Genomic DNA, 27608 nt, shown 5'->3' with positions numbered 1-27608 from the left:
CCAGTAGAGCGCTCATCATTTGAGAAGCAGTAAATTTTAGTCATTAGGTTATTTGACGACAAAGCACAGCCTGATCCTGGTCTTACCCAACAGACACACAAATTTTGTTTATTGGTGATGATGGGACAGTGATTGGACAGGTACACTGACTGAGATCCTCCTCATTGTGCTACGAGGGTTAAGACGAATTGTAGTGTTTAATTATCAAACCAGCTGAACACAGGTCAAGGATCAAACTTGAGACTTCCCAGGTCTGCAATCTTATCTTGAAGTGCAAAGAACAAGAAAAGCACTCAGCATAAATAAATGAACCAACTGAGAAAAGACAAATTCATGCCAATGAATAATTTGGAAAAGGCACTGTCTTACTAAATAAACTGTAATTTGAAATGGTCGTTTAAAAAAAATGCCATTAGGATGTCAGCTGAACTGTCTAATTAAAAAACAGTTTTCACCAAAGTAATTATAAAGTCATTGAGTCATAGAGATGTACAGCAAGGAAACAGACCCTTCGGTCCAACCCTTCCATGCCGACCAGATATCCCAATCCAATCCAGTACCACCTGCCAGCACCTGGACCATATCCCTCTAAACCCTTCCTATTTATATACCCATCCAGATGCCTTTTAAATGTTACAATTGTACCAGCCTCCACCACTTCCTCTGGCAGCTCATTCCATATACGTATCACCCTCTGCTTGAAAAGGTTGCCCCTTAGGTTTCCCCTCTCACCCTAACCTATGCCCTCTAGTTCTAGACTCACCCACCCCAAGACTTTGTCTATTTATCCTACTATGCCCCTCATAATTTTGTAATCCTCCACAAAGTCACCCTCAGCCTTCAACACTCCAGAGAAACTAGCCCCAGCCTGTTCAGCCTCTCCCTATAGCTCAAATCCTCTAACCCTGGCAACATTCTTGTAAATCTTTTCTGTACTCTTTCAGGTTTCATAACATCTTTCCGTTGGAAGGAGACTAGAATTGCACACAATATTCCAACAGTGGCCTAACCAATATCCTGTACAGACGCAACACGACCTCCCAGCTCCTATACACAATTCTCTGACCGATAATTCTTCAGAAAAAAAATGAGTCAGGTAACACCTTATAATTTTGTGTGACCACAGTTTAAGAGGAAAGTGACTTTTAAACAAGTGTACTGCCATTCTAGTTTTGAGGAAGGGTCATCAAATCTGAAACGTCAACTTAGATTTCTCTTCACAGATGCAGCCAGGCCTGCTGAGCATTCCCAGAAACCTCTGCTTTTGTGTGCTGCAATTCCATCTGTAATGTTGTCAATAATTAACCACTCTCAATAAGAGAAAACATAACATTCAAAACAACTCAAACACACACTATGCTTAAATAAACAGCACATTATGAGATTTGTGTTAAATTGGCTTTCAAGAGTTACATATATGTCACTGCTTCCCCATGAGACAAAAAAAACTGCAGATGCTGGAATCCAAAGCATTCATGCAGGGGGGCTGGAAGAACACAGCAAGCCAGGCGGCATCAGGAGGTGAAGCAGTCAATGTTCTGGTATACCCGAAACATTGATTTCTCCACCTCTTGATGCTGCCTGGCTTGCTGTGTTCTTCCAGCTTCCTGCTTGTCTACTTCTGACTCCCAACCAGCAAGAATTGTGAATCTAGCAGAAACCGTCATTAAATTTTGCCAGATTTGCTAAGCCCAACTGTCAAAAAGACATGTCTTCCTTGCATAGAAACTTTTCAAGTTCCACACAGAATAATTTATTTGCATTTTTCATGTATTGCATTATAAATACATTGGAATTGGAGCCAGACACATGAAACTATGAAAACCATCAATGCTGCCACCTCTCAAGTAACAGATTAAAATGGTCCAAATGTGAACTCTCAGTCACAGCAATCTCATAAACCTCTTGTTAAGCATATATCGTAACTAAATTAACTAAACGAACAAATAAGTGAGATCTTATCTTTCTGCACATCAGACTTTCCGCTCACCTCTACCCCCACAATAAATGTATTTTCTAACTTTGAAAATCGAACACACATGTTGGTCACTTGGGACTTAAACAACTAGAGGCAGGAGATTAGACTGTCACTAGGTCCACAGTGCCACAACTTTTCTCTCTCTCTCTCTCCCTCACTCTCTCCCTTCTTTATTTTCTTTTGTTTTTTGGCACAGCGGCTGGAAAAATATCAGCAAATTCAGCCTACTGACAGACTGGGGCCAAGAACCAGGCTTCAGACACAGCTCCGATTCCCACAGGCGGACAGACTGATCGAAAACAGAACACAGTCTCGGCATTACAAGACCTGAACCAGAGCCAATCCATAAACATGCGGCCTAGAAAACACATTATCGGCACCTAATTTCTCAGTAACTCTTCTCCCACCACCCCCACCCCCTCTTCCCCCGGACAGCTGAAATATTCACAAGAATAAAACCGCAAAACCATTCCCACTGTCAAAACTGTGTCCGATTGTGAAGTTTGCACCAACCTCGTGTCTGGGATTCTGGTCAGAGGCAAACACTGGTGTCAAATCCGTTTGGACGAGAAAAGCCGAATGTCGAGAAGGAGACGAGGGCAGATTAACTGTGTAAACTTTTAGAAACAGGAAAAACAAAGCTGTAATACGAGAACTCTGCCGATGTCATCAGCTCAGCAAGCCAGTTGAAATCCTGTGACTGCAGACTCCCGAACACATCACTCACTGCACCCACCTGTCGAGCATTGCATTGGATTTGCAAGCTTCTGTGATTTCCTGTCTGTCCGCCTGGCAGCACAGTCTGTGCACTGGCAGCAGAAGGATTACAGGGAATGACACAGGCACTTACAGTACAACAGCAACATTGTGAAACACAAGAGTTACTGCTCAGCACTTTAGAGAGAAAAAAAACATCAGCTCTCCCCGATTGATTTGGAAGTTTAACCAGTGAGTGGTGAACGCCACAGCCCATAACGAGCCCAGATATAGTTCTGGATGTGTTCCAAAACGCCAGAGCCCAGCAAAGACTGTGGTCATCAAAGGTGCTATCAATGGTCTGTGTGTATTTACTAGGCAACAGAACTCAGTCGAGGTTTTTGCCCTAGAGTTCCGGCTGGATGTACATGTGTGCACGGTAGTGAGAGCCGGCCAGGTTTAACTGGAGAACCCTCTATCCCCCTCCTCCAAAACACATACACAAAGTGAAACCAATTCTCACTCACACAAAATGCCACTAAGAACCAGAGAGTGACCAGCAACTTCCATCTCAAAACAAAGCATCAACGATTTCTGGAGACGGGAGCAAGGGAAATAAACTGGCAAAGGAAAATTATTCTTCAGCAAAACTACTTTTCAATTTAATTCCCTTCAGATTCAAGCTGTAGTTTTAAACTTGCACTGTTCTAGGGCTAAGAAATTGTGATCTTCAACCAAAACATACATCAGATAGGCATCGGGAACACTGCTGCAAACACCTATGAGCATTGGTGTTGTGCTCATTTTATGCCCCCTAGATGAGTCTTTCCTTCATTGTCCAATGGAAGACACACTTCAAATTCAGCATGTTTGTGCACGAGGAATAATGGCTATTATGCTTCGAGTACTACAACCCACATCGCCTTTTGGTACCAATTCAGGATGCGAGAGGGCCAGAATTCTATCTGGAATGTTTCTGCTCCTCCATTCTGCCATGATAAGCAAGTCATACATTGCTCCAGAATAGAAACCAATTAATCTAAGTCAAAAAAAAACCTAAGAGAATGACCCCTGAACAAGTGGGAAAAGATAATTCAGTAAAAACTGGAAACTTTCAGCAGGTCAAATGAGATGCAAGGTTGTTGACCTGAAAAGTTTACAGCTTTTCCCTATGCAGATGCTGCCTGATCAGAAAAATATTTTTCGCAGTTTCTGAATTCCAGAAGCTGACTACAAAATCCTCCCTCCACCTCATGGAATACTTATAAAGCTGCCCCAAATTAAGTCAATGTATTGACTCATAGAGCATGAAAAGAGGCCATTCAGCTCATCATCCCTGTTCTATGAAAGAATTATCCAATTATCTCCACTCCAGACCTGGATTTTTTCAGGATTATATTCAATTCCCTTAGGAAAGTTATCACTGCATCTGCTTTCTCCATCCTGGTTCGGAATAACAAGTTGATGAGTTGAAAAGCACTAATTTCACATTGTTTTTCACCATTTATCTGAAATAAATCTCCTCAGCTTGACTGACCCTCATCCAACAGAGACAATTTCTATATGTCTACGCCATCAAAGCCTCTCACCAATTAAATTAAAATCGGATTTGAAATGGCATGTCAGTCAATTTTATTTACCTTGAAATAAATACATAAATAGTGATTTGATGCAAAATATAAACAAAAAAGTCTTGGAATGTCAGCCAGTATTTCTGGAGAGATACAGTGTTATTTTTTCAGATCAATTACCTTTCATGAGAACTTGTTATTTCAAATTTTCAGCTCCTCAGTATGTTCTACTTGCTTTAATAATTTGATCTCACTAGATTCTAGGGCTACTAATTCAAACGCACTGCGCACATCATATTCTCTAAATCGTTTTGACACGGATCGACTGCAGAAATCTGTAAATTGAGACAAATTTAAAACTGAATATCACTTTTCCATACTTAAATCAAAAAGAATTTGGCAAAAATCAAATTATGAAATATTTTAATACTCAGTGCAGAGAAAAACACCAGAGAATTCTTACATCACACCACTTTTAGAAGAAAGTGGCAAATTTTAGTAATGCTTGATTTCTTGAAGCATGTTCAAGTGCCTCCGATTGATTCAAATTTGCATTGCTCAGCAGCCATAAACATTGCATTGCACTTAAGCATGACCTGTCTATGGATCTGATACCGAAAACTGAAAGCAGCTGCTATCACCTGCACACCATTAATTATTCCACCACATGCTAAGCATCGAAAGATTTACCACAACTAGCTCAATTTTCATTCCAAGACATGTTAAACCAATAGTTGATACTCTGGCAAGGGAGTTTATGTGACAGAGTGGTCATGCCGACACCTCTGAGTCAGAAAGCCTGGTTTTAAGTCCCACCTGGTCCGGAGTTGTGTAAAAACATCTTTGAATGGATTGATTAGAAAATATCTCTGAGACTCTGACAACAGTATTGATGGGATATTCCTTTCCTGAGATGTGGCGGGCAGGGCAAATAATCAGTTGGATTGTCCCGGAGAGATACTCCCCATCGCCCCAACAGCTCAGCAATTAAGTTTGGGCACAAAGTCCGAAATTGACCTTCCTGGCTCACCAATTATGACCTTTAAGATGTCGAGTAATTACCACTTAAGGAGCTCATCCTGGATGTGAAAACAGGAAAGTTCAGGCCTCATTGATTGAAAGAAGGCAAACACCCTTTTGATGCCATCTAGAACTTGGTGCTTCATTGATCTAAAACACAGTAAGAGTTCCTTTAAAGTTGAGTTGATTCTTGCTAATCCTCAGATAATGCCTACAAGTAATGATGGGGACAGTGGCTCTTCTAGAACCTCAGGAAGAAACAGTGCCACCATTTACTGTTTACATTTACTATAACACAATGCAGCAAAGTCCAATCTTGGCTTAAGCCTGAGATTTCATGAGTTCTGATGAAAGGTCACTTGACATGAAACTTTAATTCTGTTTCTTTTCACAGATGCTGACTGACCTGCTGAATTTTTCAAGCATTTTTATCGTTATTTCAGAATTCTAGTATCTGCAGTATACTGATTTTGTATTAATGAAATTTCAATATTTTGTTGGCATCATTCATCCAGCTTGCAAGCTGAAACCACACGCCTTGCACAGGCTCACAAAAGCACACTTGTACAATACTGCAAAATAATCAAATTGTACACTGTCAGCATCTAAAACACATAATATAACCAAGCAGTTTCAGCATAGCATCATAAAGGGGAAATCATGGCTGACAAATTTATTACAGTTCTTTGAGTAAGTGTTATGAAAGATAAAGGGGAATCAAGAGACATAATATATTTGGATTTCCAAAAGAAGTTTGATTAGATATCGCACATATGGCTACTTAGTAAGACACAATCCATGGTGTGAGGGGTTGTACATTAGAATGCCCATAGGATTAGCTAACTAATAGAAGACAGAGGATTGGAATGAAAGGGGACATTTTCGGAATGGACAGCGTGGTGCTGGAAAAGCACAGCAGGTCAGGCAGCACCCGAGGAGCAGGAGGATCAATTTTTCGGGAATAAGCCCTTCATCGGGTTTTTTTCAGAATGGCAACCATTAACTAGTGAAGTACCACAGGGGTCAGTGTTGGGGCCACAATTATTTACAGTATTGTGGATGACACTGTTTAATATACTCTCACCAAATTTGAAGCCAAAACAAAAATAGATGGAAATGCAAATTGTGAGATGCCAGAGACTCTACAGACAGACAGAGGCAAGTTAAATGAGTGGCCATAAAAATTCAACAAATGGAACACAATATGGGAAAATGTGAGTTTACACACTTTGGCAGGAAGAATACAGGAGTTGAGTATTATTGAAATGAAGGAAGATTGCAGAAAGTTGCAGCTTGGGTCAGTTTCAGTTTTGGTCCCTTATCTAAGGAAAGATATACTGGCATTGGAGGCAGTTTAGAGAATGCTCAAGTTGACTGATCCTGGGTATGGAGTGACTGTCTTATGAACCAAACTTGAGTAGATTGAACCTGTATTTCAATGGAACTTAGAAAAATAAAAGTTGACCTTACTGAAACATTGGGCAGCACAGTAGCTCAGTGGTTAGCACTGCTGCATCACAGCGCCAGGAACCCAAGTTCAATTCCAACTTCAGGCGACTGTCTATGGGAACTGTCTACGTTCTCCTCCTGTCGGTCCCTGGGTGCTCTGGTTTCCTCCCACAGTCCAAAAATGTGCAGGTTAGCTGGACTGGCCATGCTAAATTGCCCATAGTGTCCAGGGATATGCAGGTTTGGTGGGAAATGGACGGTTATAGGATAGTGGGTGGGATGCTTTTCTGACAGTCAGTGCAGACTCAATGGGTCGAATGACCTGCTTCCACCCTGTAGGGATTTTACGATTCTTAGCAGACTTAACAGGGTAGATGCTGAAAGGTTGTTTCCCACTGCGAAATAATAAAGGACAAACTCAGAATAAGAGTTGCATATTTAAGACAGAGATGAGGAAGAATTTCTTCTCTCAGACAGAAGTGAATCTTTGGAATTCTTTACTGCAGAGGGCTGTTGAGGCTGAGTCGTCAAGTACATTCAAGGCTGAGATGGAAAGGTTTTTAATTAGTAAGGGAATTCTGGGTTTTGGGAAAAGTCACATAAGTGAAGTTGAGGATTAACAGATCAGCCATGAGCTCGTTGAATGGTAGAGTAGATTCAGTGGGCCAAATACCTATTTCTATTCTTATGTCATTTGGTCTTATATTATCAACAGTCTTTATGAATTGCTAAATAGTAAAAAAAACTTTAAATGAATATGCTGGAAGTACAGCATATATTGATCACTGTTCAATGATCGTCTTCTGGTAAGCATTATTTGTGAACAACATGAGTTTTGCGTTCAATGTGGTAGCAACATTTTCGACTGCAGAATAGCTAGCAGATTGGGCCTGGGTTCATTCATAAAAGATGGCCACAGGCCAAGGTTATTCAACCCCCTACAGCAATATCCCAACACAAATCAGAATACTTAGGAGGGGAGTGCTAATTACTCCCTGTCAAACCTGACAACCACAAAAGCTTGCAGCACAGTACATCAGAAAAACAGAATGAATGTCCATTTTTATAATATATACAAAAAGTGGAATTCAGCTCACATTTGTGATCTTGATGGGCAAGGCTAATCAGTTTTGGAGTGTGGACAGGAACTTTAATTTCACAGGCATTCTGAAAGTACATTTAGTAACAATTAACAGCAAGATAAGTTTGAAACTAACTTTAGTACAATCTCAATAAAAAGAAATAAAACAAGGTAAATTGCTGAATATTTTCTTTAGATGTTTGTTTCTTTGCAAAAAGAGGAAAACAATTTCAGCTCAATACGAGTTTTCCTAGAATACTCTTTTAATTTGACGATCAGAAGTTCTCTTATATCTCATATTTTTGATCAAAATTATGACTGTTCATTTTGGAAATAGTGTAGCTTTAAACATGGTTTCCAAAGCCCTCCTTTTTCCTATAATAAGAAAATGAATTTGCTAATTGGAACTAGACAGAACACGAACAATCAATTTGTCACTCAGCATTTAACATATGTGAAACTGGTGAGTCCCAACTAAACTGAAGACTAGTATGAGAGGCCATTTGGTTTTTAAGTCAGGACAGAGAATTGCTCGAAATACAATATTATAGTTTAACATGAGCAGCAGGAATCAGAACTGAAATCTTGAGTTGGCAGAGAGTGTTATCATTTTAATATCATACCATGGAGGAGTGCAGCGATAGCTGTTTTCTCTGTTCCTCCTACGTTGTGTCGTTCAAGTGGCAATTGTTCTTCCCAACTTCAATCTGACTTGTTTTTAAAGTTTTAACTGTTGTCACTGAATCTGAAGAAAGTTTTCTTTGCTGTCTTATGTGTCAGAGCAGTCACAGAACCAATATTACTCATCTGTGGATAAACACACAGTCTCTCATCTCACACTCACGATGACTCTTTAATGATGGTTTTGTAGGCAGCACAATTCAAGGCTGCTATAGTTTATGTAGACACTACAGTGTGCTGTTTTAAAAGCTATCAGCCCAGAAGGAAGCTGTTGCTCCCATTACAACTACATAACACTTCTATGCATTTCCCTACAGACACATTTTTTAAATTTACATCCATTTTAAAACCTACATTACACCGTTTCTTGGTAAGGTTTTCCACATTTAATTGTCTGTATAAAAAAAACCTTTCCCTTCCTTCTTTTAATAAATCTTAAATTTATATTCATCTAATTATTGTTTCACAATCAATAGAGATAGGTTTTTATTTGGTCATCGAAATTCCTCAAATTCTAAGAACTTAATTAGACATTTAAGCTCATTCTCATTGAAATGGTGTGCTACTGCGTTAAATCTCTTTTCATAATTGAAATCCGTCACTCCTAGAATCATTTTAATAAATCTCTGCAATACCATCTTTGATCCTACTAACTCTTAAAAAGTCAGGCCCCCCAATTCTCAGTAATTCCAATAGCTCTTGACCAATTTTGTTCTTCCTGGTTTACATTTTAGTCTCAATTGATATAAAACCTTTGACAAACTTTTGTGAAAGATATCAACCATCACTCAGCAAAACCAAGCAGCAAAAGCTCAAATGGATGTATTTTCCTAAAATGGGTACATTTTATTAACTCATGTTCTGTCAAGGCATTTAGCCTTTGTCAATGCTTTTTTGCAACAGATGTATCAATGTTTAGCACAACCAAGCAGCGAAAGACCAGTCCTAAATGGGTGCATTGTCCTGAAACAGCTATCTTTCCAAACTCATGCATTGTACTACTACCTTCGCTCTGACCTTTGTATTTTCTTAACACGTACCTTTGTTTTATTTCATCTCTCTACAGAGAGTCGTGAGCACAGCCCAGTCTATCACACAAACCAGCCTTCCATCCACTGACTCCATCTACACTTACTGCTGCCTCAGGAAACCAACTAACATAATCAACCTCCCATGCCGACTACACTTTCTTACACCCTCTTCCATTGGGCAGAAGATATGAAAATTTGAATACACGTATAAACAGATTCAAAAACAGCTTCCTCTTATCACACTTTTTACCCGACCTCTTAAATGTTAATTCCAATCCCTCTCTGTGCACCTTCTCTGCAGCTGTAATATTGTATTCTGTATTGTGTTTTGCTACCATGATGCACTTTGTACAGTAACATCTGCCTGTACAGCATGCAAAGCAACACTTTTCACTATATCTCAGCACATGTGACAACAATAAATCAATCAGTCATTATAATTTCATTAAATGAAACCAACAGCACAGATCCAACTAGGAGAAAGTGAGGACTGCAGATGCTGGAGATCAGAGCTGAAAAATGTGATGCTGGAAAAGCGCAGCAGGTCAGACAGCATCCAAGGAGCAGGAGAATCGACGTTTCGGGCATATGCCCGAAACGTCGATTCTCTTGCTCCTTGGATGCTGCCTGGCCTGCTGCACTTTTCCAGCATCACATTTTTCAGCACAGATCCAAGCCAGTTAACACAGCTGGTATAAGCAAGTATTTATAATTTACACAACGCTTCTTCCATTCTTCAGGGCGGCATGGTGGCACAGTGGTTAGCACTGCTGCCTCACAGCACCAGAGACCTGGGTTCAATTCCCGACTCAGGCGACTGACTGTGTGGAGTTTGCACGTTCTCCCCGTGTCTGCGTGGGTTTCCTCCGGGTGCTCCGGTTTCCTCCCACAGTCACAAAGATGTGCGGGTCAGGTGAATTGGCCATGCTAAATTGCCCGTAGTGTTAGGTAAGGGGTAAATGTAAGGGTATGGGTGGGTTGCGCTTCGGCGGGTCGGTGTGGACTTGTTGGGCTGAAGGGCCTGTTTCCACACTGTAAGTCTAATCTAATCTAATGACCTGTTTCCATCGTACCTACGTAACTATCTATTCTTTTCTCTGTCAGGTATGCATCGAGCCTCGAATTAAGTGCTTCAATGTTATTTGCTTCAACCACTCTATGTAGCACCAAGTTCCACTTTCAGTTCATTCTCTCAAAATTTGATGCTGCCCTGCAACGTGAATCCGTAGACCAAGGCTTCCTGATACAAAATGGTTAATTTTCACTTTCAGCAGAGTCGGAAAATAGGCATTAACAATTGGATATCCCAGACCCAATTTCCATTTCATCGAATTCAATGGTAAATAAATCCTGAGGAGATGTAAATTGGGCAGATTTTCCATCATTAGCAGTATCAATGGGAGCAAAACTATTCAAAAAGATTCAAACAAGAATGTCTTCTCCCACTGCTGATGCATTCGTACTGGCCCGTAGTAATAGAGAAAACAGATTCTCATTTTCCACAAAAAAAAATCAATTTGAACTCAAACCCCAGCTTACAACTTAGTTCAACATTTCTAGATTTGTTTTAATAATGAATAAAATGTAAATAAACGTACCACATTTCTCAGAGTTTATCTGCATTCCCAAGGGTACGAAAGCTACATCAACCAGAATACCTGTAAACATAAAATGACAAACTGTTAGCAGCATACTATTGAAAAAAAGTCAACCACGTCCAAAGAAAAATGAATAAATCCATTGTTGAGATGTCTTTGATCACTAATGTAATATTATAATCATTCATCACTTATTCACAGCATTGAATTTTGTATGGAATCATTCATTTCTATATTCTGGGCAATCGTGATGGTTTATTGAGTCTATCTATTGATTACCTGAGCTATTCAAACCAGACAATTTCAGGTTGAATTCTTGTCTTGTTCTATTCTGTGAAACTCAATTCAACTCTAGGACTTGAGCAAAAATATTAAGGATCACACTCCAGTTCAACCCTAAGGAAACAGTGTACTGTTGGAGGTGACATTTTTGACTTAGACATTAAATCTAGGTCCTCTCTGATCTCTCAGGGTGACATAAATGTTCATATGGCACTACTTCAAAAGCAGAGTCAAAAAGTGTGGCACTGGAAAAGCACAGCAGATCAGGCTGCACCCAAGGAGCAGGAGAATCGATGTTTTGGGCATAAGCCCTTCATCAGGATTCAAAGAAAAGTAGGGCAGTTATCCCAGGTCAATATTTATCCCTTAATCAATACTGCAAATTCATATTGTTCCATCAATCACATGGATGGATAATGATGAATCTCTTTCTCTTGGCGCAAGAGTCTAGAACAAGATTGCATAATCTCAGGAAAGGGGATGATCGCTTTGGATTGAGACGAGGAGAAAACGTTTGCACTAAGATGGTTGTGAATTTTTGGAATATTCTAGCCCACAGGGCTATGAATACCCAGTATTTTTTAATATATTCAAAACTGAGATAGATGGTTTTTTTGTTGGTTGCTAAAGTAATTAAAGGTAATGGGAATCAGGCAGAAAAGTAGAGTTTTGGCTGAAAATCAAATATGTTGAATGGAGCAACAAACTGTGTAGCCTATTCCATCTCTTATTCCTTCTGTAATAATGTTCTCAAAGGTATTCCCTTATTGTGAGGTGGCATTTCCCAATGTTCCTTATCTCCAAATTTCTATTATTTATAAATTTCACTACAAGTAAATACCACAGGCTATTTGGCTGTGGGGTATCAGAGTAAAGCCATATCTAGTTCTGACCAAATATCCCACATACACTTCTAATTGTAAGTCAAAGGTCAATTATTTAGTTAAGAACAATGGCAACAGTTCTAAATCAGGAACATTAGACAGAATGGAGGCTTGAAAGTCAAGGGCTATGGCATGAAATAAAATTGTATATAATATATATATATTTATTTATATATATATACAGCAAACTTTGCTTTAACCAGTACATTAAAAACCACCTCTCCCGATCAACCAGCCAAAATTATATACTTGAAATACTGGACATTTACTGTTTTATTGCGATCTCCACAATGTCCGAATAGTCAGTTGAGGGTGAGAGCGAGAAACCTCTCTACCATTAAGTCTTATTTAAGGCAAAGTTGCATTATTAAAGTGATTTATGCTGTAAATGATGTGTACACCCCGCATTACATTTCCGTTACTTAACATGTGGTTTTTACATTTATTAGGTGGACTCCTTGATCAATCGGAATGTTTTATCAGCTGACACGCTCCTGGTCCTATAGGTGCCAGTTAATAAAACGTTTGCTGTTTATATAAAATAGCATCTAAAAGGTGCTAAAGGATGGACAAGGTGGATAATCAAAGGTTCTTTCCCAGGTTGAATATTTCAAATACTAGGTTAAGGTGAGAGGAGTAAAGTTTAAAGGGGATGTGTGGGGCAATTTTCTTTTTCCACAGAGGGTGGTAGGTGCCTTGAACACACTGTCAGTGGAGGTTGTACGAGCACATTTGGTAACAACATTTACGAGGCACTTAGACAGACACATTAAGAAGACAGAGATTAGAGGGATATACAGACCCAAAACAGGTAACTGGGATTAGTTTTGATTGGAATCACAGTCAGCACAGACACAGTGGGCCAATGAGCCTGTTACTGTGTTGTACTGTTTTATGTTCTATGTACTTCTTAGAGGAGGTTGCTTATGCCTGCTGCATTTCCTACACTATTACTGTAGCTACTTTTCAAAAGTACATCCAGTGATTGTGAAAGGTGCTATACACAAACAGGTGAATTAGGAGCAGGTGTACACCGTTCAGACTCTCGAGTCTCCTCCACCCATCACTAAGAACATGGTTGATCTGATTTCGCCACATTCCACCTGCCCCAATAACCTGTCATCACCTTGTTTGTCAAGAGGCTATTGGTGCCTTAAAAAATTTCAAATGTTCTGTTTCCACTGCCTTTACAGGCAAAGTATTCAAAGAGTCTAACCTTGTGAGAGGAAAAAAATTCTCATCTCCATCTTTAATAGGCAACCCAAAGTTCTAGATTCTCCTACATCTTTTCCACATCCACCCTGTCCATACCTCTTCGAATATTGTATCTCTCAATCATAATACTTATTCCTCTTCTAAACTCCAGTATATACAAGTCTAGAATTGAGAGTGTGGTACTGGAAAAGCACAGCAGATCAGGCAGCATTCGAGGAGCAGGATTCCTGATGAAGGGTTTTTGCCCGAAACATCAATTTTCCTGCTCCTTGATGCTGCCTGACCTGTTGTGCTTTTTCAGCACCACACTCTCGACTCTAATCTTCAGCATCTGTAGTTCTCACTTTCGCCTATATACAAGTCTAATCTGTTCAAAGTCGAGAGTGTGGTGCTGGAAAAGCACAGCAGGTCAGACAGGAGCAGGAGAATCAACATTTCAGGCATAAGCCCTAATCAGGAATCCCACCTCCAGCATCTGCAGTCCTCATTTTCTCCACGCTGATTTCAACCTGACCTCCAGCATCTGCAGTCCTCACTTTCTCCTAGTCTGTTCAACCATTCCTCATAAGATAAGTTGTCCATTCCAGGTATTAGTATGGTAAACTTTCTCTGAACTATATCCAGCATTCTTAAATTCCTTCCTTAAAAAAGGAAAGAAATAAATGTACATGGTCACCGTGATGCAGTCTGACTAATAAATGAAGCATAACCTCTCTATTTTTGTATTTAATGTCCTCACAATAAACAATAACGTTCTATTAGCTTTTCAAATTACTTGATGTACTTCCCTATTAACCTTCTACAAACCATACACTAGGGCACTAGGTCTCACTGCATCTCAGAGCTCTGCACTCTTTCATTATTGTTTTCATTCTTGCTGTCAGAATGGAACAATTTCATTTTCCCACATTATATCTTATCCACTCACTTAAGCTACAGTTATCCCTTTGTAGCTCCTTATGTCATAACTTACTTTCCAATCTAGTCTTTTGTCACCAGCGGACTTAGCAACAATCCCTTTGGTACTATTTTCCAATACATTTACAGTAACTAAAACATTGTGGTCCCAGCACTGATCCCTGTGACACACCACTCATTACAACTTGCCAACCAGAAAATGACCCATTTATACCTATTCTTTCTTTCCTGTTATGATGCAAATTTTCTATTCATGTTACCACCACACCATGAGTTTATATTTTCTGCAATAACCTTTGATGTGGCACTTTATGAAATCTAAGTATATTATATTCACCGGAACCTCCTTATCCATAGTACATATTACTTTCTTATAGAACTCCAGTAAGTTAACTAAACATGATTTCCCTTTCACAAAATGAGGTTGAATCAGGCATGTCTCACCCTAACAATATCAGCTAGACTGCTGGCTCGGAAATATAGAAGGGAGGGGATTGTTAATCTTCTAATCAACATGTGCTGTGGTTAAACACCTGACACTTAGCCTGCAATGAGCAACTGGCTGAGTGAGTCCCCATCAAGGGAGCAGAATGCCATTCTTCAGTTTCAAACATATTTAAACATTGAGCTTTCTCATTATCAACTCAATTAATATGACAGAGCTTTCACCCCTGGAGTCAGAAGGTTTATGTGAAACTCCAAGACTTAAACACAAAAGTTTTGCTAAGATTACATACAAAATCAAGAGAGTGCTGCAAGTCTTTGAAATATTATACTGAGGAGCTAGCTGCTGCATTTCCTCCAAAACAAAATGATGACATTTGAAAAGTAACCCACTAATTATGAACCACTGTGGGAGAATGGGAGACGTGATGAGACCATTTAGAAAAATGCATTGAGTTTTCCTTTATCCTGCCTTCCTGGAAATCATGGGATACAAATGCACTACAGCATACAGACCTGAATTCCTTCGTCAATGTCTAATGCTAAATTGCAAGATCTCAGGCAAGACAACACTTGAGGCTTTCTTCAGACAGCAAAGATATATTCAGCCTAAACATTTGTACCCAATGTTTTGCAGTGACAGTTGATAGAAATAAGTATGAATGGAAGTATTGCACGGGTCCAGTGAGGATAGAGTATCCTAATCACAGCTCACAGTCCACATGTGCACTCTCTGTTTTGGCTCAGACATCCCTTGGACGAAGCACTGGAAAGAAATTTCTGGGAATTATATCCCAGTGCAAGTTAGGAGAGGGAAACAAAAAATGAAAATTGATAATTATCTTTAAAATAAATATTAATCTGCTTGGTCATCTAGTTCAATTTAGTACATTGAAAGCTAATCCATCAAGATGTCTTTAATTGATCTTTATTACACCTTAATTAAAAACTCTGTAGCACACATTTTCAAGACCTCAACTATTTTCTCAGGTGTGACTGAGTTAACATTGAAATAAATTCAGTTATGTTTTCCTTCATGTGTGAACTACAGCAAAACACCATTTAATCATTTCCCGATTTCAAACACGATTATCGATGCACATTCAATGTTTTTAAAATAAACTCAATTCTATTTTTATTAATTTATATTACTTGCACCATCAGTAAAAGATATTATTTGAATTAACTTGCTCCTTTCTTATTCTTGACCTTTAAAAAGTCTTATTTGTTTCCTTATAAAAAAGCAATGCATCTCATCAGTTCCCTCACTGTAAATTCATTTCTAGAAAAAATGGATGCAAATAGCTTAGAATGATTTATCTACTTATTCGGTTTACAACGTGGTCAGAAACAATCATCTTCTTCTTAGGGTGTTGTTTAAGACCAAATAAGACATTCTTCCACTCTGGAAGTGTGGCTCCTGAGGTGACTAAACTGTCCAGTGCTGGATCCACATTTCTGACCACAGATGAAGCAGTTGGGGTTTAGAAAGGTGAGTGGGGGGGGCGGGGGAACGGGAGCGCCCTGGTTTGTGAATGGTCCTTCTTCATGGCTTTCACCTGGGCCTCTCAGAGATGGTCAAGATTGTTGGCACCTTTAAAAACACTTCTTCTCCAATTTGGACAGAATTCAAGAAGAGATTTATTTTTAAAAATTCATTCCAGGGTGATAGGATTACTGGTTAGGCCTGCATTTATTGCCAATCCCTTAATGCCCAGAGGGCAGTTAAGAGTCAACCACAGTGCCATGAGTCACAAGTAGGCCAGACCAGGTAAAGATGGCAGTTTCTTTCCCTAAAGGACATTAGTGAATTAGATGGGTTTTTCTGGCAATCGACAATGGTTTCAAGGTCATCATTAGAATCTTAGTTCTAGATTTTTACTGAATTCAAATTCTACCATCTGCTGTGGCCGGTTTTGAATCCACGTCCCCATAATGTTACATGGGCCTCTGGTTTAACAGTCCAGCGATAATACCACTAAGGCTGTCATTTCCTCATTGCCAATACCTACAAGTCAGTGGAGATATTGTATTCTTTCTAGCAAACATCAAGGACTGACTCAAAACATTTTCTCTCTCCTCCTGGTAATTCCTTGCCGTGATGGAACTCAGTGGAGAAAGCTTGTGTAGTGTCAGGGATACCAGGTGATACAACCAATCCGACACAGCTGGTTGATAGCAACCAGGGCCTTAATGCTGGAGGATAATTGGCCTGAGAGAGAACATTGATATTGTAATGCCATTGGATTTGCAATGTGATTCTCCTTGGTGATTTTAATGCTGGGAAACAACAGGTCAATGTCAGTCATTGACAGCTATAGTCGAAATCAGGAATCAACTCGATGAACAATCACAAAGTCTGAGCTCTGACAAATGCAATTTTTTTCCAAATCGTTTTCTTTCCTCTAATTTTGCTCCATTTTAATCTCCTCTCTTAAAGGCATTAATTTGTCCTCCAAATGGTTAATCTTCATGAGCCAAGGCAATGAATGTTGCTTCATTATTCAGTGAAAGGCATCGTTATTTAGAGTGATCCTATCAAACAAATGCAGTTAGGAGAAGGACATTTCTGCCCATCCTGTAATTTAGCAAGGGAACTATGAGGGTGCTAACTGCCTCAGATTAGGGACAAATCCTAGTACCTCCTGGAAATACATCACTCAAAACCTTTATTTACTTTGCTATTGGGAAAATATTCCTGTTCTTATTTTTAAGAAATATAACTTCACTGTTCCTGAGCACAGTTATCAATCTGCAAAGAGGCAGGTGTTAAATTTAAGTAAATTTGGTGACAGTAATGGGAACTGATCATAGATTTCCCTCCGGAGTTAACAGAACCTCATCATTTTAACTGTACATGGCTAGTGGCAGCAAGGCCCTTTACCAACTATCATTCCCATCTGTGACCATCACTCTGCACCAAGTAGGTATTACACATCATGTTAAATAAGGAATCATTTAAGTGTGGATACAGCAGGGAGCTTTGGTCAAAGGAAGCAGATGTAAAATGAACACACTTCTCTAAACTGTAAAACAAAACAGTCAATAAAAATAATTGTTGTGTGATTTTAATCATGAGGCAAGATTTCTGATTTGTATTGCTTGTTTCGTTTGGTAGTATTCTTTCAAAATTAGCAAATCTCATGAAAAGGATCATGGAATTTTAAATGCAAATTGAGTTTGGAATACATTCTTGTTTCCCCCATTGCTAAGAACCAAACTGCAGCAAGATTTAACTAGCAAACACATCTAATTTTAAAATTGAGTTATTGGCAAAATCAGATTATGATTAAAATTGTCTAATTTCTTTTTGTAATTATACCATTTCTGGTTTTATTAATCTTAAATATGTCAAGTAGTACTATTAAAAACATTTTTGAAGAATTTGCATTGAAACTGATTGTGCCAGGCCATGGTATATTTCATGTTTGGCAATACCCAAATGAGTTTCAGCAGGAAATATTGTTTTTGTCAGTTCTAAAATGGAATAGCACACAGGGAGAAGGATAAAATCATTTAGCTCTACATAACCATTAATAGATAATTTCAAATGTTACACATTACCAGTTTGAAATAAGTTGAGTCCTACAAATGATGGACTCCACCAGGGATTAATGCCTACTTGCAAACTAATCAGGTGGTCAGATTTTCATTATCTCGCTTACTAATGGAATGCCATTTGCACCAGAGTTGGTTGATGGGAATCAGATGTTTGTACTGAATGAGTGGCTGCATTTTGCAAATCTGCTCTGCTCGAGCATAGCGACATCAGTCAAAACATTGAATTGAACGTCAGCAGCAAATAGGCGTTTTCCACATAACAAGCAACCTCCGCAAAATCTTTTTCATTAGCCTCAGCATGCTATGAAACTGCTGATATGGCACATCCAAAAGCTAACACATGCAACAGCAACTTCCTTCCTAAAGCATTCTCATTTCACTGTTTCAGACTAATACATCGTTTAAATCCTCATACATCTTATGGCTTTGAAGTTAATTTCAGTTCAACAGTAATACAGGCAGGTCAGTAGATGCTGCAGCTGATAAACATACCAGTCCTGGAAATATCACCTTTCTCTTTGATAAAATACAGCTGATTTTAATAGAGATCAGCTTATAGTGAAAACATGCCAAAATGTTCTTGTTTACTGGTAATTACTGCCAAATGTGGGCTCCTTTTGTACTCTAAACCAACATCCACTAAACCTGTCTCAGATGACTTTGATATTCCTTTTATATTATGGAGCTGGTTTTGAAGACATCGCCACACTGTAATCAATGTGCCCTATGAGACTCCAGAGGCATGGAGTGTTATTATGCACAGAAAATATGAATACAACAAATTACAGTCAAGCTTTGTTCTGGTTAAGGCTAGGTTGAATTTCCGTGTGCATTTGCATGCGGAAAAGGTCAGTATCACAGTGTAGTGTGATGCCCCCACACTTTCAAAATTACTTGCTGATACTCACACATAAAGAACAGCCAACTGAATAAAATCATTCAACAACCAAATCGATGCCAGCTTGCATAGTGAAAGGCAACTTACTGAATTTCTACAAACAAGAGATGGAACAAAAACAAAAATTGCTGGAGAGACTTAACAGGTCTGGCAGCATCTGTGAAGAGAAATCATTTAACATTTCAAATCAAGTGACACATCCTCAGAACTTCAAAGTTCCGAGGAAGGGTCACTCGACCCGAAATGTTAACTCTGATTTCTCTCCACAGATACTGTCAGACCTGTTGAATGTTTCCATTAATTTCTGTTTGTCTCTGATCAACAGCATCTGCAGATCTTTCAGTTTTCAGCTCTATATTATGATGCACAAGGTATAACCATAGATTGTCAGGCTGTCCATCATTGTTTACATGTTCATACCAGAAGGGCATACCAATGCAACCACATCACTAACAGGAATCCAAAGAGGAAGATGAAAAAAATTGCAGGTGACATGCATTTAGCAGTCAGGCGGATTAAAGGTCTGAGGTTTGACATTATTGACCAATCTTTTCAACAAAAACATTCAATTTCAGGATTGTCAAAGTTATGCTGAAAGATCATCAACCTGGAGCATTGACTATTTTCTTCCCCACGAATGTTGCCAGATGTACTGAGTTTTTCCAGTATAGTCTGCTTCTATTTCAGATTTCCAGTACGTGAAGCACTTTGTTTTTATTCATTTCTCTTCTCTAATGGCACTGCATAGTATGAGGAAACCATATTACTGGAGGATAGGAGGACACCAGAGTACTTAATATTTAGGTGGAGACCTATAATTTCTGAAAAGGTCTTAGAATCCTTCAATAACATGAGAGGCTCATATGAACCGCACGTTTTGTGTGCCCTACACACACATTATCAGGGGCTATTTTGACCTTGCAGGCCAACAGTGGGCAGAATACACTGCCTTTATGTTAACAGCATGTTGTCTGCTGCTAGCGGGCTATTACAAGCTAAAATTATCAGCATGGAAGTGCCCAGCAGCACTCACACCAGGACCTTAAATCCACCGACATGAAATCCGATGAGCCACCTGCTGAGCTGAGATGATGCAATAACTATTAACAACCCCTGCTGTTTTAGAGCAGATGAAAACAATGTTAATGTGAATAGTGATAGCACAAGATAAACATTCTGCATGGTTGCTGATCCAATAACAGATACAAAGTTTAATGAATACACAAATTACACGATTGCCCTTATACCTGTAATTTTAATTGGCTACAACAAGGAAGAAGAATCAAATATTAATGGAAATTCTGAAGAAATCAATGAGCTTGAACATTCATAGTAACTGCACCAACTGCTGTAAGAAAAAAATAATTCACTACATTTAATTAACGTTAAATTAGTCTCAGGGGCATGATAATTAATGGGGACATGTAACACCACATCTAATTGCAATAGCATATTTTGCCCCTACTTTTCACATCGTATTCAAATAAACAGCTTTTTGTAGTTCAAAGCATACAAAGTCAAAGATAAAGCTAGTAACAAGTAAAATATCATCCTCCATAGGGAATAGGACATTTGCCTAAAGATTATGCACAGATATGTTGTGGTAGAATTTGATACCTAATCAATGGTTGTAGTCTTGAGAGCAGCATGGGCAGTGTTATTGGTGTGCCACTTTGTCATGCAATGATGCATTAACACAAGGTATATTAATGGCCAGGTTTCACACTGCAGCTATCACTTATCTCTGCAATCAACCTATGGTAAATGGAGATCAATTGATTTGGCTCAGTTACAGAAATCAGTTACGTCAAAATGATTTCATTTGTGAAAATGCATCACACAAGTACACTTCAGAAATTTATTGAGTTATGGTGCTTGACTAGAAATCCTATGGATGGGTTTAATTTGTGGAAAGTTATGAAACTGATGTGAAGAGGTCTGGTGCCTCCATGATAGTAATCATATTATTGTGAAAATAGAATAACTAATAAATCAGAAAAGGGGCCAGTCTCCTAGCCAATCTGCTGTACATGTGCTTTCATACTAAGTGGCTGAAATTCAGAAAAAAGCTTTCATCAGGAGCATGGATGCTGGACAGAGCAATAACACAGACCATTTTGCTCACACTGAAGTATTATTTTCATTCCATTTTTATTATTGGGCTCGATATGTATAATGAGAGCCGATGTAGCAGTCACAGACAGTGTGACAGATGAACATGTGGTGGAATGGTTCAGGCTTCTGCAGTCAAATCCAGATTTCAAGACCTCCAACTGGCATTGGAGCTAAGACGCTAGCATTAATGGGTCAGAAGAATGCTGTAAAATCGTTGTAGACTATTCTGGCTGCGGAATTGATGATATTTTGCCCATGAATTTTATTCTCCAATTTGGTTTCAAAATTATGCAGACACAATGGAGAAGAAACACAGTTCAGCATCTCGGTCAAGATGGAATGGTGAATATCAACTGGGTTTTCATGAAAAGAACCGAAAACTGTCCTCATTTAGTATCTCCAGGAACCTCTGATATAGACCTCTGGATAACAAGCAGAGCATCAAACTCGGGAAACTTCTCTCCTCTCAATAGCAATAGCATCAAGACCTGTTCTGAACCTCAGAGTAAAAAAGGTGATCTAACAAAACTCCTCCTTAATCTGTAAAGGTTGGCTAATCCAATTGGTAATCTCACTTCTTTAGGAATGCCACTGAAATGCATGGATTTCTTTTAGCGCAATTCACCCAATATTAGTCTAACCAATCCAACTAGTCCAAAGTTATGCAGGTTAGATGGATAGGCCATGGTAAACTGTCCATAGTATCCAGGGATATGTAGGCTAGGTGAATTAGCCATGGTAAATATGGAGTTATGGGAATATGGTGGGGAGACTGCGACTGAGTAGGATGCTCCTCAGAAGGTCGGTGTGGACCTGATGGGTCAAATGGCCTCTTTCTGCACTGTGAGGATTCTACAATTTAAACAGATAGTAGAATTTTAAGAAAAAGTTGCAATCTGGATTTGGTCATTTTTTTGCACTGCTTTTAAAAATGTCATGCTAGAAGATCGCCTATTTTTCTGGTGGATTAATCACCATTGCAGATTCTGCTAACTCACTCTAGTATTGATACCTTTTGGGGAAAAGAGTCCTAAATATGCATTACCTTTTTTTACAGAGACTATTTCCTCAAAAGCAAGAAAAGCTCAACCTTCCCATGACCTACCCCTGCACACCAGCTTATGACATTTCTTCAACATTGTGAAATAATTCCACTGAATACTCAATATCCTGTTTAGGGCTTGGTCCCACACTTAAATCAGAAATGTTGTGAAAAGATGAGGTCATCATCTTAGGGCAGTGTTTCCCAAACATGTTCCAACTGTGACCCCACATTTTGAAAATTGTCACAATCCCTCAGTGATAGCAGTGACAGTAATAACCTGTAACGGGGTTGCCGTTGGCAGGGGAAAAACACGACTTTGAGAGTAAGTGCCTGTTGGAGCAAGAACACAATTCTGTTGTAACACAGACTGAGCACCATGATGGCTACATGTCAGAATACAACAAAGCACAATTTAGGTACTGACTCCCTTGTTGCCACAGTCCCCATAGTTGGAAGCCTTGTCTTAGAGCATATCTATTGAACTAGCACTCTTAGTGATGCAGCAAGTCTATCAAACTTCTGAGTGTAGAAATTAGTGCATCTTGTCAAATTTTCCACCGAATGAAAGAAAGGAATGGAAAATTATGCAAGAAGAATTCGTCCATTATTCACCTTAATTTCCAATGTGTGCTTCAAGTATTCAAAATTCTGATCAACTGGCACCAACATCGAAAATATTTTGCACAGCCATCAGATTACCCATTGCACCAAAAGGTGTACATTCTTAATTGTGGACAGTCAAACGATCTTGTTATCCCTGTCATTACCCTGCCCTGCAAAATTCTGTCTTCCTCATTTGTGCATCTAAATGGTTAGTGATCAAACTTTCTTGGCTGTTTCAGGAAACTTGCAGTTTTTGGAGTCTGGCTGAACGGTTTGAAAATACACTAGGCCTGGATACAACAAAAGAGAGATTACCCTTTTGGTCTCTTAAAGAACGGGTTCCTTTGAAGAGGCCATATGGAAGATAGGAACACTATGTTAACAGCTCATGGCTCTCTGGTCTGTATGATGCTCATCACAAGTCGGTGCTATAATACACCAAGAGTGCTGCATATGGGCTTCAAGAAAAGAAGGGAAGCCAGAGAAGAACAAACCCCCTTCCCACCCACCCAAACAATCTTTGCCCTCCTTGGATAAGGAAGGGAAAAGAAGCATATATAATGGTGGAGGTTTGAACATTCTCCAAACAATAACTGGAGATAAAGGTGCCCAAGAGACATTGAAGAAGACAAATGTGCAAGGTGGTTTTGAATGCCTCTGGACGATAGGATAGTGCCTTACATAAGTGACAATGATTTTAATCATATGTATCTTGCTGCAATAATACCAAATTATTACAAGAAAGTGAACTCATTCAAATTGCAAATTGCTACATCTTTAGCATTTATTAAACTTGTTACTTAGGACACAAATGCCCATAATGTCAACGGACAGTGAGTGACATTTCTTTCTACAAATTTCATTGCAGTAGCAGCTTGTAAGAGTAATTATAACTCTCTGTTCAAGAGTGACAGATTAAACCAGGTGCAGGTTCCACTTACTTATGCTGACACTCTGTCATTTTAATTCTGGTAGATGCTGGTCATAATAAATTAAATTAGAAACCTCCTAGTTTTGAAAGATAGAATAAAAACAGCTGCTGAAGACAGACGGCTGGCAGTTTAATTAACATTGAATGAAATGTTCAAAGTGGGCTTGCTTCCTTGAGAAACAGCACAGCTATGCACCTTGTCAGAAATTACTTTTCCTCAAGCTCAACCAATGTCTTAGCAACACCACAGTAAGTAAAACCCCAATCTGCTATTACAGTATGTTGTAAAGGAACCATTTACCACAAACAGACACATACTTTAAATCTTGTTATCCACATGCCTAATGGCTAAAATGGCTTATTGATGGGCCTCAGCAAGACATATTTTCTTGAAATGACATGGTGCATTTTTGGTAGGCAGCATTTTTCATGAATCTTTTTCGTTCATCTTTCCCTTTTAACAACATGATTTCAAGGGCTTGATCATTGAGATGAAACTAATTGGTTGAGTAAGCATTCATCTTAAGTGAATTTTGTGGGGATATTTAAACTGATGTCTACTACAGCCATTTTAGCTGTATCTTTATCCAACCTCCTCCTATTTGCACTAATATCAAAAACCACAAGAAAGTAATCAGACATCTGAGCACTAACTGACTGTTTCCTTCTTCGCCCACGACACTGAACAGTTGCATTTCTTCTATCACCTCAGCTGAAGTCGGGTAACTTAGCAAAAACCAAAGGTGGAATTTGTGTGATTTCTCTGGTTTAGTAAGACTCAACTGTTCAATGCCTTAACCGCTAGACGATGCTTTGATTCGATTCAGTAATTATTATAGCTTCCCCAAGCCAGTCACTGAAGTGCATAATCTCTGTCTGTTTTACGTCAACCTTTCTATGCTCACATCCCTTGTGTGTGTGTATGAACCTGATGACACATGAACTACAGCAGCAAGCTGTACTAAAGAGTCAGATGATGGAGTGAGTAGATATTCAGCTCAAGAAAGCCTCTGCCCATATCAAAATTAAAAATCACACAACACCAGGCTATAGTCGAACAGGTTTAATTGGAGACACTAGCTTTCGAAGCGCTGCTTCTTCATCAGGTAGTTATGGTATAGAATTATACGGCACAGAATTTATAGCAACTGGATTGCAGTGTTATGGGATATAATATTAAACAAATTTAGCTTGAGTGTTTCATCTTTTAGAATAAGCATGTTAGTATCGGTTCCTTTATATGTAAATCCCAGAACTTTTTAAAAGGTACATTCTCAAGATAGCTTTTAACAATAGGTGCCAACTCAGCTCAGATTATGTATTGAAGATGTGAAGTTCAAGTCTATTTGTGTCCCAATGTTAGGTCAGACTGCTTCTATTTCTAAAGTGGGATTTACAGAATTTTACACGGATTTATGCAGTTTTTCTGTAAAATAAAATGTAATTCTGCAAGTACAAATTCACCCCACAAACTTATATGTGTATGTGTGTACCCCCTACTGAAATGATAATATCCTTGAGATAGATCTTGGAACTACTTGTACTGATTGAAATCATTGGCTTGGATTGTTTGTTGTGGTAAAAAAAAAGTCAAGTTTTGGAATTAATTCAATGTCCTCCTGTAATTTTGCTGACCTCACCACCGTGGCCCTGTCCAGAAAGAAAAAGAATCAGTGCTCGTTTCACTCTAGATTAATTCCAGTATTTTCTGCTGAAAAATATACATGTGCTAAATAGCTAATAGGTCCTCCAAAGTTGTGTCTTGTGGATATCCTAATATTCACTGTCAACATTCACGCACATATTCAAATCCAGCACTCTCAGGAGGAAGGTCGTGCCAGATGTCAGATACTTCCAGATTTCTGTTGGGTGATTTAGGCAATGGGCAACTCATGCCAAGGAAAGTAAGGTGGAGACAAGAGTCACAGACATTGCAGGACAGACAGGCGCATTAAATCATTTACTACCGTACAGCCAAGGTACCCCAGTACAGTGCCCTAAGCAAATTGTCCAGCTTTTACATTGGTCAAAGTTTTTAAAACTTTACTCAAATGAAATTAACACATGGATAATTTTGACAATGTCCAGTATTTAAAGGCTGTCAGTTGTTGGGTTGATGGCATTGAGATACTCCACCTGTATGCAGAATATCATAGGTACGGACACAATTTGCTGGTTTTCAATGTCAAGGGAAACAGAGGTAATACCTTCTGCAACAGAGGGGATAAAATTGGGGAAAGGATTTTAACAATTTCCAAGCTTGTAAACTCCGATCTGCGTTCCTCCTCAGGAAGTTCATGTGTAGCCAGACTAGCTGAAACTTCGATCCTAAAGAGTAACAGCACAACAAACTTAAACCTTTGTGCTTTTTTAACTTAATAGGCTGACAATTCAAATGGGCTGCTACAATCATTCTGAAAGCTCCATTCGTAACATTCTGTTGTAACAAGGTCAGCCAGGTGGGCCTCATAGAATATGAGTCCCTTGATTGGGGCTGTTAATCTGGTCCAAACAGGGAGCCCTAGCTGACAGATATAAACAGGAGTGTCGGCCCAGGTGTCCTTGGAGAAGGAACACGCAGTGTCCACCAACACCCTGGAGTTGTTCAGGGAGAGGTGGGTGCCGCAGGGAGTGGAGTACATCATTTCCCCCTCCAACTCTATTTTGATTTAGTCCCTGCCCTCCCCTCCACTGTTTGATCACACAGCATTGCCCTTTAATGTGAAGGGCACTGCTTGTCACTGGCCACTTGGGTGTTTCCTTTCTTCCTGGTGGTGGAAATTAAATAAAGATTTGTGCACTTTGTGGCTCTCACTGCGTCTCACACTTGCACACACACCATGGGTGCTGGGAATAAAGAAAAAAAAATTTTAAAAAAATTAAAATTAAAAAAATAAAAAAATAAATAAACAGGAGTGTCACAGGTTCTCTTCACTCTGAGAATTAGCTCTGAGGGAGCTGGATCAGTGTCAAAGACTCTCCTTGTGTAAATAAAGGGTGACTTGGTGACGAAAACAATAAACAGGAGTATAATATAGACACTGTTTTATTGTTCAGTCGGTACGTGATTGCATTTACTATTTCCTTCTTGATTAATGTAAGGTGGGATTCGAGATTTGTCCTCATTTCCCTGTGAATTAATTATATGTTGAGGTTTGGGGGTCTGGCTTTGCTGCCCCTTTCTCCTGTAAATTGCTGTTTCTTATATACAGCTGTTAATGTTAACTGTTTGTAATTTGTACCGGTTAATAAAATATAAAAAAAGGAGTGTAAGACATCCTGTTCACTCGAAGAGCTGTCTCTGAGGAACCTGGACCAGTGTCAACTATTATGCACGTGAAAATAAAGAGTGACTTGGTGACAGGATACCAGCGTCTGTGGAGTTATTTCACTGTGAGCAAAAAAAAACCTTAATTATGAGTTGTTCTTGGTATTTGTTTTTGTGTTTAATAGTTCAAGCAAAACAAGCAACTCAGCAGCCTGGAAACACTAGGATACTGGTGTCATCTGAGGTTGTGATTTGAACTCTAGACAGTGCATCAATATGTTGCACCAGCAAACAATTACTGTCGATTTGTTTTCAAGTCCACAGATTGTACAAGTTTAC

The 27608-nt window shown here is 39.1% G+C and overlaps 1 protein-coding gene across 8 annotated transcripts in view; it reads right to left on the bottom strand.

Moving 5' to 3' along the window:
- raraa (retinoic acid receptor, alpha a) overlaps positions 1 to 27608 on the bottom strand; it is a 564031-nt gene that overhangs the window by 287825 nt on the left and 248598 nt on the right. For 5 of the 8 annotated variants that reach the window (XM_060848777.1, XM_060848781.1, XM_060848778.1 and 2 more), the window contains one exon: positions 11106 to 11165. The gene's annotated coding sequence lies outside the window, so the exon portion shown is untranslated. Of the gene's footprint in view, positions 1 to 2491; positions 2646 to 7811; positions 7882 to 11105; positions 11166 to 27608 lie in introns of those variants that run through there. The other 3 variants (XM_060848780.1, XM_060848785.1, XM_060848784.1) reach the window with 2 other exon arrangements.

Source organism: Hemiscyllium ocellatum, chromosome 32 (genome assembly GCF_020745735.1).
Source record: "Hemiscyllium ocellatum isolate sHemOce1 chromosome 32, sHemOce1.pat.X.cur, whole genome shotgun sequence".
Lineage (NCBI taxonomy): Eukaryota > Metazoa > Chordata > Chondrichthyes > Orectolobiformes > Hemiscylliidae > Hemiscyllium > Hemiscyllium ocellatum.
This window is presented reverse-complemented; position numbering and strand designations above follow the sequence as displayed.